We start from the raw sequence: 12,788 nt of genomic DNA, 5'->3' as shown, positions 1-12,788 counted from the left end.
AAAGCCACCAGCCGCCGGCCGTGGGGCGAGTTGTCTGTTGTGGCCAGGCGGCCAGGTCCTGCTGCAGCCAGGGCGAGCCCACTGTTGCTCGCTCACCTTTGTGTCACGGAGGGAAGGCGTCGGCGTTCCGCCCCAAGGTCTCTACAGTCTGCCCCGGTGCAAGCCCCAGGGACCACTATTGAAGAGCTGCGTGGGTGCGTCAGAGGGCCCAACTTCCAGTGCCTGGAGGTTGCGCAACTCACCGGAAAGCCTCCAGCCACCGGCCGTGGGGCGAGGCATCCGTAGTGGCTGGGCGACCAGGTCCTGCTGCAGCCAGGGCGAGCCCACTGTTGCTCGCTCACCTTCACGTCATGGAGGGGAGACTCCGGCGTTCCGTTCCCGGGTCTCTACAGTCTGCTGCGGTGCAAGGCTCAAAATGGCAGCTCAGGGCCCTCACTCAGCTCGGGCAGGGCCCCAGTGTCTTTTGTGCGTGTGGTGAACAGCGCACCTGTGGGAGCCCCCTGCCAGGCACGGTATCCGCCAGATGTCTCGCCAGTCAGGCGGTAGCTGCCGCTGGGTCGATGGGACCGGTTGGCGCCACCACAGGCCAGGACGTGTACGGCGGTAAGATGGCGGCCTCCCGACAGGCCGCGTCCCTATACTATTACAAGTGGCGGCTGGCCCCCGGCTCCCGGGATCTCCAATTGGCGGTGTGAGCAGCAGCCGATGCAAAGCGGGCGCTCCGGTGCCTTCAGGAGCCGCGCTGCCGCGCTCGGAGCGTGGAACTTTCAAGCGCCAATCTCACGGCCTCCGTCTCGGCCATAGAAGCCCCAGTTTGATCTGCAGCAGAATCCAGCAGGAGCGCTCAGGCGATCTGGGTCCTGTCTCGCCGAGGCACCAGAGGGATTAGGAGTCGGCGCCCTTCGATTTCCCGTGAGGTGCAGTTCGGGGAATAGGGCAAATACAAGGCTAATAGTGCGCCGGGGCCGGAGGAGCAGAGTTCCGCATCCTACCGTACCGTCATCTTGGCCACGCCCCCTTTACATATATTTTAAATCTTGTAGTCAAAGTATTCTGACAGATCTTCATAGGGATGAAAGGTGAGTTTTTCAACACAAAAATGTTGAATATTTTTAGGAAGTAAGTTAAAGATTTCCTTCATCATTGTTGTTCATGTGTTGGTTGGGATTCAACAAAGACTTGACTACACAACCTTGCAATCCCCAATGAAGATAAAACAACTTTACACCAAAGAAATTATCTAAGTTGGCAGTGTTTAATTTGAGCCGGTGGTTTCCGGTGCTCAGCCCCATCATTAATTTCCATCACCTGTGCTTGTGTAAGTTTGCAACAAGGTGGCACAGTCTGGGTAATTTAGCGATGACCACATTATTAATTCAACATAGATTTAAAACGACTATTACCTGCCACCCAAGCCATAAGTAGCTGGGAGGTGATGATAAGTCACTCCTTCTGAAACAGAGGCAGGCAACTGCATACATACGTAGCAATCCCTTACGTCCATTGTTTTTACATATTCATACAATAATTTTGAAAACACATTGCTAGAAAAATCAGTTATAGACCTATCCTTGTGTATATGTTCAGTGCTTGTCTTAAATGGAACTACCTTTTGTGAACTCTTCACTACGTTAGTCATATTCTCTGTATGCCCTTCTAGTGTATCTAAAGTTACCTTGAAAGAGATCAATAGAGCGAGTACGCTCCATAGAAGCATTAATAATCCTGTACAACAACAACACATTTTGCACCATCTTCTCATAAAAGTACATCTACTCTTGTTATCATCTATGTTAGCCATCTTGTTAAATTGACCGTGTCTTTTGACTTAGCCTCTTCTACTCCACTCTTTGTACTTTCACCTGAAAGAGCTAAGCACTTGTCAGGTTATTCCAGTCCTTCAATTTCTTATTCAATCCTTTATATTCTCCACAAAGGCCTTCTTGAAATTACACAGTTTGGCATCTCATCGTTTTTCACTTCCTTCTCATCATCCACATACAGAAATTCCCGAATTTCCGCTTCTTCTCCAATATCGGATAGGATAACTCTCAGGATCTCCGCTGTTTCTTCTTCTTCTTCCACCACTTTCAGTTAAGTCTCCTCTGGATTTCCTTGACTATCTACCTCTTCTCCTTGTTCAGGCAGTGCCACATACGTCCATTCAGGTGACTTATACTTCTGGTTTGGTTTTCTTGATCGTTTGTTTTCAGACACTTCTGTCTCTCCCTCTTTTTCTTTGTGCTGACTTGTCACTTCGTTCACTTGTTCAGCTTTTGAGGGTTTAACTTGTGTCAATCGATATCTCAGTCTCTTTATTTTGTTTGGCCAAAGGTCACCTTTAGCATTTCTTCTTGGTTTGCCTTCTTTAATGTTTCTTTCCTCGATCCAAGTTCTCTTTCTCAGAACTCGACCCTCTGGTTCACTGTCTTCAGATTCTGTCTCGTTTGGCTTTTCTTTTCCACCAGTTTCTTTTTCCACCTCTTGTGTTTACCCTACTTCTGTCCCTCCTCGGGTCTCCGACACGCAATCTTTCTGCTTGCTGCTTGCCCCTTCACCTAACTCAGTGTTGGATGTCCCTACACCTCCTCGGGGGTCTTCCGCAGAAATCTGTAACTCTCTCTCTATTTCTGTCCCTTCTTCCCCTTCAAGAATTTTCTCAGGTGGAACTTCTCTTACTCTTTCATCTGGTGTGAATGTCACTTCTGTCGAAATGTTCTTTTCTTTTCTCTTCTTCTTTTTGTGCTCACCATTGGCGTTTTGCTCGTCTCCAGAATCTGAACTTGTATCTGAAATCTGCAATCTTTTCCTCAGGATTTCTTCTCTTGGAGTTAGAGCTAGTCTTGGCTCCTTCTCCCCCCTTTCGGGATTTTCTTTTGTCTTTGAATTCTCATTGTCTGAATCAGCGATTCCGAATCATCAAAATATTCTTTTCCAATGCTGTCTGCTGGATTCTGAACTCTCAAGGTGTGACTTGCATGTATCCAATTTTTCAGTCCAGCACACTTCACAGCAGTTGTTGTGGTCAGGATAACTTGCCTTGGCCTCCCCCACCTTGGAACCAAGCAATTCCTTCTTCTGTGGACTTTTATTCTCACCCAGTCTCCTGGGCTCAGGTCATGGGCTGGTTTTCTTTCAAGGGTAGTGGCATCCGCACCAACCTGGTGAAACACAGAATGGACTGCGTCAGCCAGGCCTTTACAGTAATCCAAAATCAAGTCATCAGTTATTGTCATCAATTTGTTGACTGGAACAAATACGTGTCTCATGGCCCGTCCCATAATAATTTTGTGGGGACTCAAACCTGTAGTTCTGTCTGGAGTAGATCTGATTGTCATTAAGACTAGAGGCAAGACATCAGGCCATTTCATTCCTGTGGCTAAACACATTTTCCCTATTCTGTTTTTGATCGTACCATTCATTTGTTCAACCACACCAGAAGCCACTGGTCGATAGGCACAATGTAGTTTTTGTTGCACACCCAATGCTTCACAAATCAATCTCATGATTTCATTGTAAAAGTGTCCTCCTCTGTCTGATTCAATGGTCACTGGGAACCCGAACCTTGGGATGAATTCTCTTAACAATAGCTTGGCCACTGTTATTCCAGCATTTCTTCTTGTTGGGTATGCCTCCACCCACCTGGAGAACAGACAAACTATCACCAGAACATACCTTAACCTGTTATAAGGGGGCATTTCAATGAAATCTATTTGCATTCTGGTAAAGGATCCCCCCTCTCGGCCTATTGTGCCTAGGCTCACCACTGTTTTCCTTACAGGATTGTACTGCTGACATATCAGGCATCTTTGACAGAGACTTTCTGCTATCAACCTGAATTTTGCATTGTACCAGGTCTGCTTAAAAGCCCTTATCATGGCATCTCTCCCTAGATGTCCTTGGCCATGATACATCCGTGCCATGGTTGAGATCATGCTATCAGGCATTACTGGTCTTCCATCCCGATAGACCCACACATGATCTTTCTCCCTTGGTGCACAACCTGCTTTTACCCACTGTTTCATTTCTTCATCTCCTGCTTCATCCTGCAACTGCCTCACTTCTTCCCATGTTCCCACAACGTTAGTAAACATTATGGAGCAAGAAAACATTTCCTTTTCCTTTGCCCTATTGATTGAATACTGGTTTCGGGCACAATACTGAGCCATGTCATTGGCATATCGGTTCCCGGTAGTGATATAATCACTACCTTGACTATGAGCAGCACATTTTACAACCGACCATTCTTTGGGCAGCTGTATTGCTTCTAGCAATTTTCCAACCACTTCTGCATTCTTTATAGGAGTTCCACTTGAGGTCAGGAAACATCTCTGTAGCCAAAGTTGGCCAAAGTCATGGACAACTCCAAAGCCATACTGGCTGTCAGTTATCACAGTCACTCTCACATTCTTCCCAATTTTGCATGCCCTTGTCAATGCCACCAGTTCTGCTACTTGAGCGGATTTATCTCCTTTCAAGTGTGATGCTTCTATGACTGCTGCAACTGTGCATAGAGCATATGCTGCACTCAACAATCCTTCATCCGTTCTCAAACAAGATCCATCCACAAACAACACATAATCACTTTCTGGCAATGGTAAATCTTTTATGTCTGGTCTGGGTTTCGTGCAAAAATCAAGCACATCCAAGCAATCATGATCAACATCATCTCTTACCTCCACTCTCTCTGCATCTGGCAATAGTGTGGCTGGATTCACATTCACACATCTTTCCAGACTCACATTGGTTGCACCTAGAATGACCTTCTCATACTTGGTCAGCCGACTATGTGACATGAACTGTATTCGGCTCCTTGTTAAAAGGATCGCCACATCATGAGGTACAAACACTCTTACTGGATATCCCATCACAATTCCTTCACTTTGCTCTAGACTTCGGCATGTCGCAGCTACTGCTTTCAGACATCCTGGCAAACCTACAGCCACTGGATCTAGCATTGATGAAAAATATGCAACTGGTCTCCTCAATCTTCCATGCTTCTGTATTAACACTGAGAGTGCACATGCGTTTCTCTCACTGCAGTACAACTCAAACTCTTTCTCATAGTCTGGCATACCCAGAGCTGGGGCTTCACAAAGACTGTCCTTTAATTGTCTAAATGCTGCCAATTCTTCTTTGTTCAATTCAAGGGGATCTTTAACCTCACTTTTTGTCAATCTTACCAATGGTTTGGCAATCAGGGAAAAGTTACTTATCCACTGACGACAGTAGCCAACCATCCCTAGGAACATTCTCACTTCTCTTTGTGTCATTGGGGCTCTCATTCCTCTAATAATTCTGATTCTGTCTATTGTTACTTTACTCAGCCCTTTTTCAATGTTATGTCCTAGGTATTGTACTTCCTTTTTACAGAATTGCAATTTTGTCGGAGATACTTTTAGTCCTGCATCTGCCAAATGATTCAGCAAAGCTATCGTGTCTGTCTCACAAGCTTCACGTGTTTTCGATGCCAGCAGTAGGTCATCGATATACTGGACCAAAACTGAATTTTCAGGCATTGTTAGACTTTCCAGAGATTTCTTCAGCAACTGATTGAAAATTGAGGGGCTCTCTGTGTACCCCTGTGGGATTCGGCACCAGGCCAAAATACACTCTCCAAACCGAAATGCAAAAATCGTCTGGCTGTCATGATGCAACGGAATGGAAAAGAAAGCATGACACAAATCAATTACTGTGTACCATTCTGCATCATGGGGAATCTGATACAAAATCACTGATGGATTTGGGACAATGGGACAACATGACACAACAATTTTGTAAATGTTTCTCAAATCCTGTACAATTTTGAACTTCCCATTAGGCTTCTTCAGTCCCATTATAGGTGAGTTACATGGACAACTCATTATTTCCCTCAAAACCCCTTGTATCATTTTCTCAATTAAAGGTGTCACTCCTTCAATTATTTCAGGTGGCAGTCTGTATTGTGGAATGTTTGGATAAACTACTCCTTCTTTTAGTGTAATTTTCACTGGATCTATATTTCTCATAAGGCCTACATCTTCTCCAGTAAAATCCCAGACTCCTGCTTTCACAGTCTGTTTCAATTCTTTGGGTAATTCATCAGGGTTGAATACTGCATAAGTTCCTGTAATTCCATTCTCTTGATTAGCTATTGTCATTTTATACAGTACATCCTCGTCTGGTGTCTCAAATGCTATTCCATCTGGGGTACAAAATATAGTGCAATTCATCTTGCACAGAAGATCCCTTCCTAGCAAATTCACGGGACTGGTGTCACACACCACAAATCGGTGCATGTCTGTGAATTTCCCTATTTTAACTTTTACTGGTTCTGTAAGGTATGTCCTAATCTGGGTGTTTGACACACCAACTACTTGGATTGTTTCATCCGAAAGAGGAAGAGTCTTCCCATCTACTGACTTGACAGTTGATCGTGTAGCTCCAGTGTCTACTAGAAAAGTAATGTTTTCATCATTAACTTTCCCATCCACAAATGGTCCTGTCTGATCTATTTCTAGAGTTGCGCCAAGCACGCACTCTTTTTCCTCCCTTCGGCACCGTCAATAATTCTCCTCTGAATCACTCTCGTCATTTCGCAGCCAATATTGTGAAACAGCGCTTGCGCGTTGCGGTTTGTTTACCTGTTCTTCATTGTAGAATCCCACTTCTTTGCTATATTTCTGGGTATTTCTGCTTTGCGGTAATGGCGGTTTTGGCACCTGATTCTGTGGATTAACAGACTTCTGCTGTTGCTGCGGTGGGCCACTCGCCTCACACTGCACCTGTGGATTCAATGATGGATTTTCATTATTAGTACTTGGTGGATATTTACACTCGGATTTCCAATGCCCTAACCTTCCGCAATTGTGGCATGGAAACTTCTTTTTAGCTTCTTCTATATTACCTTTCCCCTTTCCTGAGCCAAATCTCGGTTTGATTCCTGGGTTATTGGCTTGTTCGACTAACTGAGCTTCCTGTCGTTCTGCAACTTTCACTTGTGCCCACATTGCCTTTTCCTTTAGTTTTCGCTGCTTTGCCTCAATCTCATCACTAAAGTATTTGGCATGTCTCAGGATTTCATCAATTTTCTTGCTTTGCCAATCAACTGTGTGCTGCTTAATCATTTCACTGATTTCGGGACGTAAACCATACACAAATCTGTACACAAAATGACTCAGATCCTTCTCACCCAAATTCTCATCTCCACTAAACTGCTTGAAGGCTAGTATTAGTAAGCATGAACTGATTCTTTCACTTCCTGATGCGTTCGATCTATTTTTACCCAGTCTGTTTCTTTGGGAGGCACTTTGTTTTTCAAAAATACCATAACTTGTTCATATTTCTTCATTACTTCGGGTTCTGGTGCTCCTGTTTTGGGATCTCTCGGGTATTCTTTAGCTGGCCAATCTATGACTATTTTGCATTCTGCCCATAAGTCTGCTGGCACTATTATATCAAATAGGCTATTCAGATCAATCAACAGTACCTTTGACAGCTTAACAAATCGGTCCACCTGTCTGTACCACTCGACGGGCTTTTCTCGCAATTGATGGAAGTCATTTGTAAATGACAAAATGTCCTGTCTTGTCGATGGGACATGCACATATCCTCCTCCTGGAATCTCTGTCATGGGAAACTCTGTCACTACCTTCTCTTTTTCTCTAACAGGAAATGCTGGGAAAGTTCTGTCTGAGGTATCATCTCGCTTCCTATACCACCTACTCTTCCATTTGTCCACATCTCCCCATTTCCTTAACAATGTGATTATGTCCTTAATCTGCCCTATTCGTCCTGCAGTGTTCTGATTTTCAATATCTTTTTCCGTGAAATCCACTCGGTAAGGCTTTTGTAAAGCTTTCACCTTGTCCATGTCAATTCCCATTTCACTTGCTATTTCTTCTAACCTGTCATGTAAATTCTTTGCCCTCCAAGTGACACTTTTGCATAAGAACAACAACTCCTCATCCTGGTAATTTTTCAGCTTTTCTGTGGGGATTGTCCCTACTATTAATTCTTCTAACACCATGCGTAATTTCGCCACATCAATTGTTTGGGATTCTTTCTCTTTTGCTTGCAAGCCCTTCAGCCATTCGCTCAATCCATCTGTAGTTATACCTACGGATTTTTCTACATTCCCTGGTTCTGTCATTGTCTGTGGTTCTAATATTGGTCCTCCTACTGTTCTGTTTCTTTCTACAAAATCAGGACTATAAAACGGGTTATTTGACACATTTAGTTCACCTTCACTCATTGTGTGTCTCCATGGATTTTCCCTTGCTCTCATTAGGGGTTGTTCCACTTGTCTATTGCTTACATACGGAACTGTAAGACCATGCTCGCTTTCTTTCTGCTTTTCAAAAATGGGCATAACCGGACCTATGGTTACAGGGACTGTAACTGCTTCTAGATTCTTGGTCAATTCTCTTATTTTCTCTGTTAGTTCTAACGTAGTTTTTGCCTATTCCCTGGAATTTTCACTCTCAGCCTTATTTTCCATCTCTCTTTCCCTAAGAGAATTCCTTCTCTTCACCTCTGGAGTCGTAACCTCTGTTTTGATGATTCGCAGGTTTTCCCTCACTGGAGTACCTGAGGTTAATATCTCTGATTCCTGTCTGTACGGAGGTGGGTTTTTGTAAAACATATCATCTAGGACATCATCCTCTGATTCATTTGCTCCATACCTTCTAGGTTCTACATTATGTCTTTTCTCTATACATTTCCTTCCTTCATTTTCTCCTGCAGCTCTTACGGGAAATAGTCCTTCAGTCATACTTGCGTCTCGCCACCTTCTCATTCGATGATAATGAGTTTCGCGATCATTTGGCCGTCCAAACATATATCTATATCTACTGCCATTTCTCTGTTTTTCTCGCTCATGCATCTCATCTTCCCACTCAGTCAAAGCCTCAAACTGTGTCGGTCTAGGCCGTGGATCTAAGTTCATCATCCTTTCCCGTAAGTTCCTTAAAATTGCCAAAATAAATGAACCATTTTCTGGGAACGCTAAAACTCCGTCTTCCTTTGTATTCTTTGCCCAATTGTCTAACCAAATGCAAGTATGGTATCCATATTTTGCAACCATGAAGGATGCGGGTGTTTTCGTCAGAGAAATTAACTGTCCTTCCCTAGTCACAATCTCTTTGTCTTTCACAAGCCATCCTTTTATGTTACTAAACAAGGATTTTTTCTTCTTTTCAGCTGAATGATAATACATTTTCCTTTCTCCCGTGAACCCTTAGTCTTTCCTTCAACTGTACGATCTTTAGTCCAATAGCAACGCGACTCTCATTAACGCACCAATCCTGGCGCGTCTACGTCACTGTCACAATCCTCAAATCCCAGCGCGACTCACAGTAACGCACCAATCCTGGAGCGTCTACGTCACCCTGTACTTCTCCAATCCTAGCGCGGCTTTACACTAACATACCAATCTAGAGCGTTTTACACTTCTGACTAGCCGTCCAATCCCAGCGCAGTCTTTCTGACGTCAGCAGTCGCTGCGGCAGCTCCTGCTCCTGTCTCCAGTCTACCCCTCCTTTACAAGACTATTCAGTAGACTCCAGAGGGATTAGGAGTCGGCGCCCTTCGATTTCCCGTGAGGTGCAGTTCGGGGAATAGGGCAAATACAAGGCTAATAGTGCGCCGGGGCCGGAGGAGCAGAGTTCCGCATCCTACCGTACCGTCATCTTGGCCACGCCCCCCTTTACATATATTTTAAATCTTGTAGTCAAAGTATTCTGACAGATCTTCATAGGGATGAAAGGTGAGTTTTTCAACACAAAAATGTTGAATATTTTTAGGAAGTAAGTTAAAGATTTCCTTCATCATTGTTGTTTATGTGTTGGTTGGGATTCAACAAAGACTTGACTACACAACCTTGCAATCCCCAATGAAGATAAAACAACTTTACACCAAAGAAATTATCTAAGTTGGCAGTGTTTAATTTGAGCCGGTGGTTTCCGGTGCTCAGCCCCATCATTAATTTCCATTACCTGTGCTTGTGTAAGTTTGCAACAAGGTGGCACAGTCTGGGTAATTTAGCGATGACCACATTATTAATTCAACATAGATTTAAAACGACTATTACCTGCCACCCAAGCCTTCTTATAGCTTAGGGGGCCTGAAATAGTCTGAATTGTCACACTTGTAGGAATGTGATGGTAAGTAGTTCTGCTGTTACTATTATTGGTAGCAGTTGCGGCCCCTGCAGGTAAGCGTGGTAGGGTGGTGAGGCGGACGGGGGTGGTGAAGTGAAAGTGCCAAACGATGAGATAGGGAATGTAAAATTAATAAATAAATAAAACCACTTACCTTCCGCTTGCAGCATTGTCGAGTTTGCCATGCGTCGAGCGCAGGGTAAGGGTTTTTAATTATTTATTTGGTTTACATTCCCTATCCCGCCCCTGACCCGCTGCTGTTACCTGCACAGGCCACCTCTGATTGGAAGCATAGCAGTGTAAATGTGTGGTGCAAGCTGTAGTGGCCTCCTGACGACAGCCCTGGCACTTTCTTTTTTGCAAATTTAGCACTGTAAGTTGGGCTTGTAATTTATCATATACCAGCTTAGCCCATGCATTGCATAGCAGTAAATAGGAGGGCTTTTTTTTTAGATGAGAATATGAAACGACATTACTTGGCTGTGGCAAGTCAAGTTTCAAAGGTATAAAACTGAAAATGCAAGGGATTGAGGGAAAGTGGGTTATCTTCTTTGTTTGAACATTTCCTAAAGCTAAGAGAAGTGTTTCTGTAGTACTTCTTTCACAAACAATATATAACAATAAGATAAGTCCTAGGTTTTTTAATCATCATATATTATGTGAATGGAAATGCAAAACTTTGTGGGAAGTATTGGGCTTGCTCACTTCATTTCCTTACTCTGTTCAATTTGGGAAAGGAATTTATTTCCTACCTGTTGGAAAGTACATCAGCCTGCACCCCAAACTGTGAGGATCTGTGAGAGTGTGGTAGGTGGGGAAGAGAGAATACCCCTCCTTTCAGCTACAACCTGTAAGGTCAGTCCCTTACTTTTGAGCAGGATTTGCCTGTTAAAGGTGGAGAGGCAAGTCCAGTTGTCAGTGCTCCGTACTGAGATGGTTGCCCTCTTCTGCTACCACCAATTGGCTGCCTCCTCACCAGCTCAGTGCAAGCCCTCACCCACCTGCACCCACTGCTTCTCTTTTATGGAATCATCGACTGCCAGTGTCCATCACTGCAGGAGGGAGGAGCTTGCTATGCCCTCCCTCTTGTACCTTGCTCTAGCCCTTGCAGAGCCCAGGGGTGCTTGAAAGCCAGTAACATTTGCGCCTACCTGCTATGAACTTTCCTGGCCTTGTGCATGTTGCTATGATGCCTGGCCTTGTGCATGCTGACAGCACTGTGGGATTGTCTGAAGGTTTTCACAGATATCTGTAAGGACCCTAGCCTCAAGAAACACAGTAACCCAATCCAGCTCCCCAACCCTTCCAGATGAGCCTAAATGTAATGTATTATGTGTCCAGAGGCAGCACCACTAGGGGCCTAATCACCACACTGGATTGCTACCTGGAAAAAAACAAGCTAGACCCTAGCAGATACTGCCAGCAAGCAAACATTTATATAAATAAATATAAATGCACCTTTTTGTGAGTGTGGATAAGGAGAGAGTGGCTTTTCCCACTAGGACGTGATTGTTTTCTCTCTAGCTCCAAGGCAATTTCAGAGACTCCTGACCATCGGTAAGCAGTCTGTGTGGAGGGGTTAACATGTACCTCCCTTATATGTTGCCACTTCAGTACAGGCCTCAATGGGCAAGATGATAATTTTGATTGCACCTGGAACAGGCCTGTGGCTGTGCTTGTAGAAATGTGACAGAATGCACTATAGGTAGGTACAGTTAGCAGCTGAAGGGGTGCAAGTAGTGAAAGTTAGATGCAGGGTTTAAAACATCACTGGTGCTTGGCTGTCAGGTGGGCTGGCAGACAGGTGGAGACTTGCTGCAGCTGAAGATGGTAAACATTAAAGGAATGGCAATACATGTCTTAAAAACATTTCGAAACACCTTTGTTAATGGTGACCAGGGAGATGAGATCATGTTGACTTATGCAGAATGGACCATGCATTCCTGGATCTTAAGCATAATTATTAGACCCCAAGATCAGCTGGTCTGCCTGGAGATGGTATGGGTTTGTATAAAATTAGTCTCTGTGTACAGTGGTAGCTTGCTGTGTCATGAGAAATAGAATACTCCAAACACTCCTCAAGAAGTAAAGGATTGAGCTATAAGTCTTTATGCCTCAGTTATTCTCCTGAAAGTCTTTTGCAGGGTGGATGGCCTATTTCCCCACATAAATCCCCAGCCATTCAGAAGACTCTGAATATGCCCTTGCCTCCAAACTACAGATTCCTCATAGGAAGGTCCACCACTTCCTTAGACTGCAATGATAATGCCACGCAACAGTACCTCTTTCTGAGGATGGATGAATGCCGGGCCCAGAGACTTGTGTATGGTTACAAAATTGGGTCCACTCAAAGCTGCTCCTGTTTCGTTTTCAAAGTGTATTCTAGGGTGTGTGAGATTTTGAAATAATACTCAGGTCCTGTACTTTATTTCGATCTGGCCCTAGTTAGTTGATGGTCAAGCATGTTTACTGTTCCTTATCATTACAAATACACTTCACTCACCATCCTCGAAGTGAGCTAACGGGCAGCTGTCCAAAATTCCTGCGGCACATGTGGCGATCTCTTAATTTTACATCTTAAAGAGATGTATTCAGAGTAACCGTAACTCACCTTTACAAACACTCAGTCAATATGACAGGTTTCTAATC

Source organism: Triturus cristatus, chromosome 5_2 (genome assembly GCF_964204655.1).
Source record: "Triturus cristatus chromosome 5_2, aTriCri1.1, whole genome shotgun sequence".
NCBI classification, from domain to species: Eukaryota; Metazoa; Chordata; class Amphibia; order Caudata; family Salamandridae; genus Triturus; species Triturus cristatus.
This window is presented reverse-complemented; position numbering follows the sequence as displayed.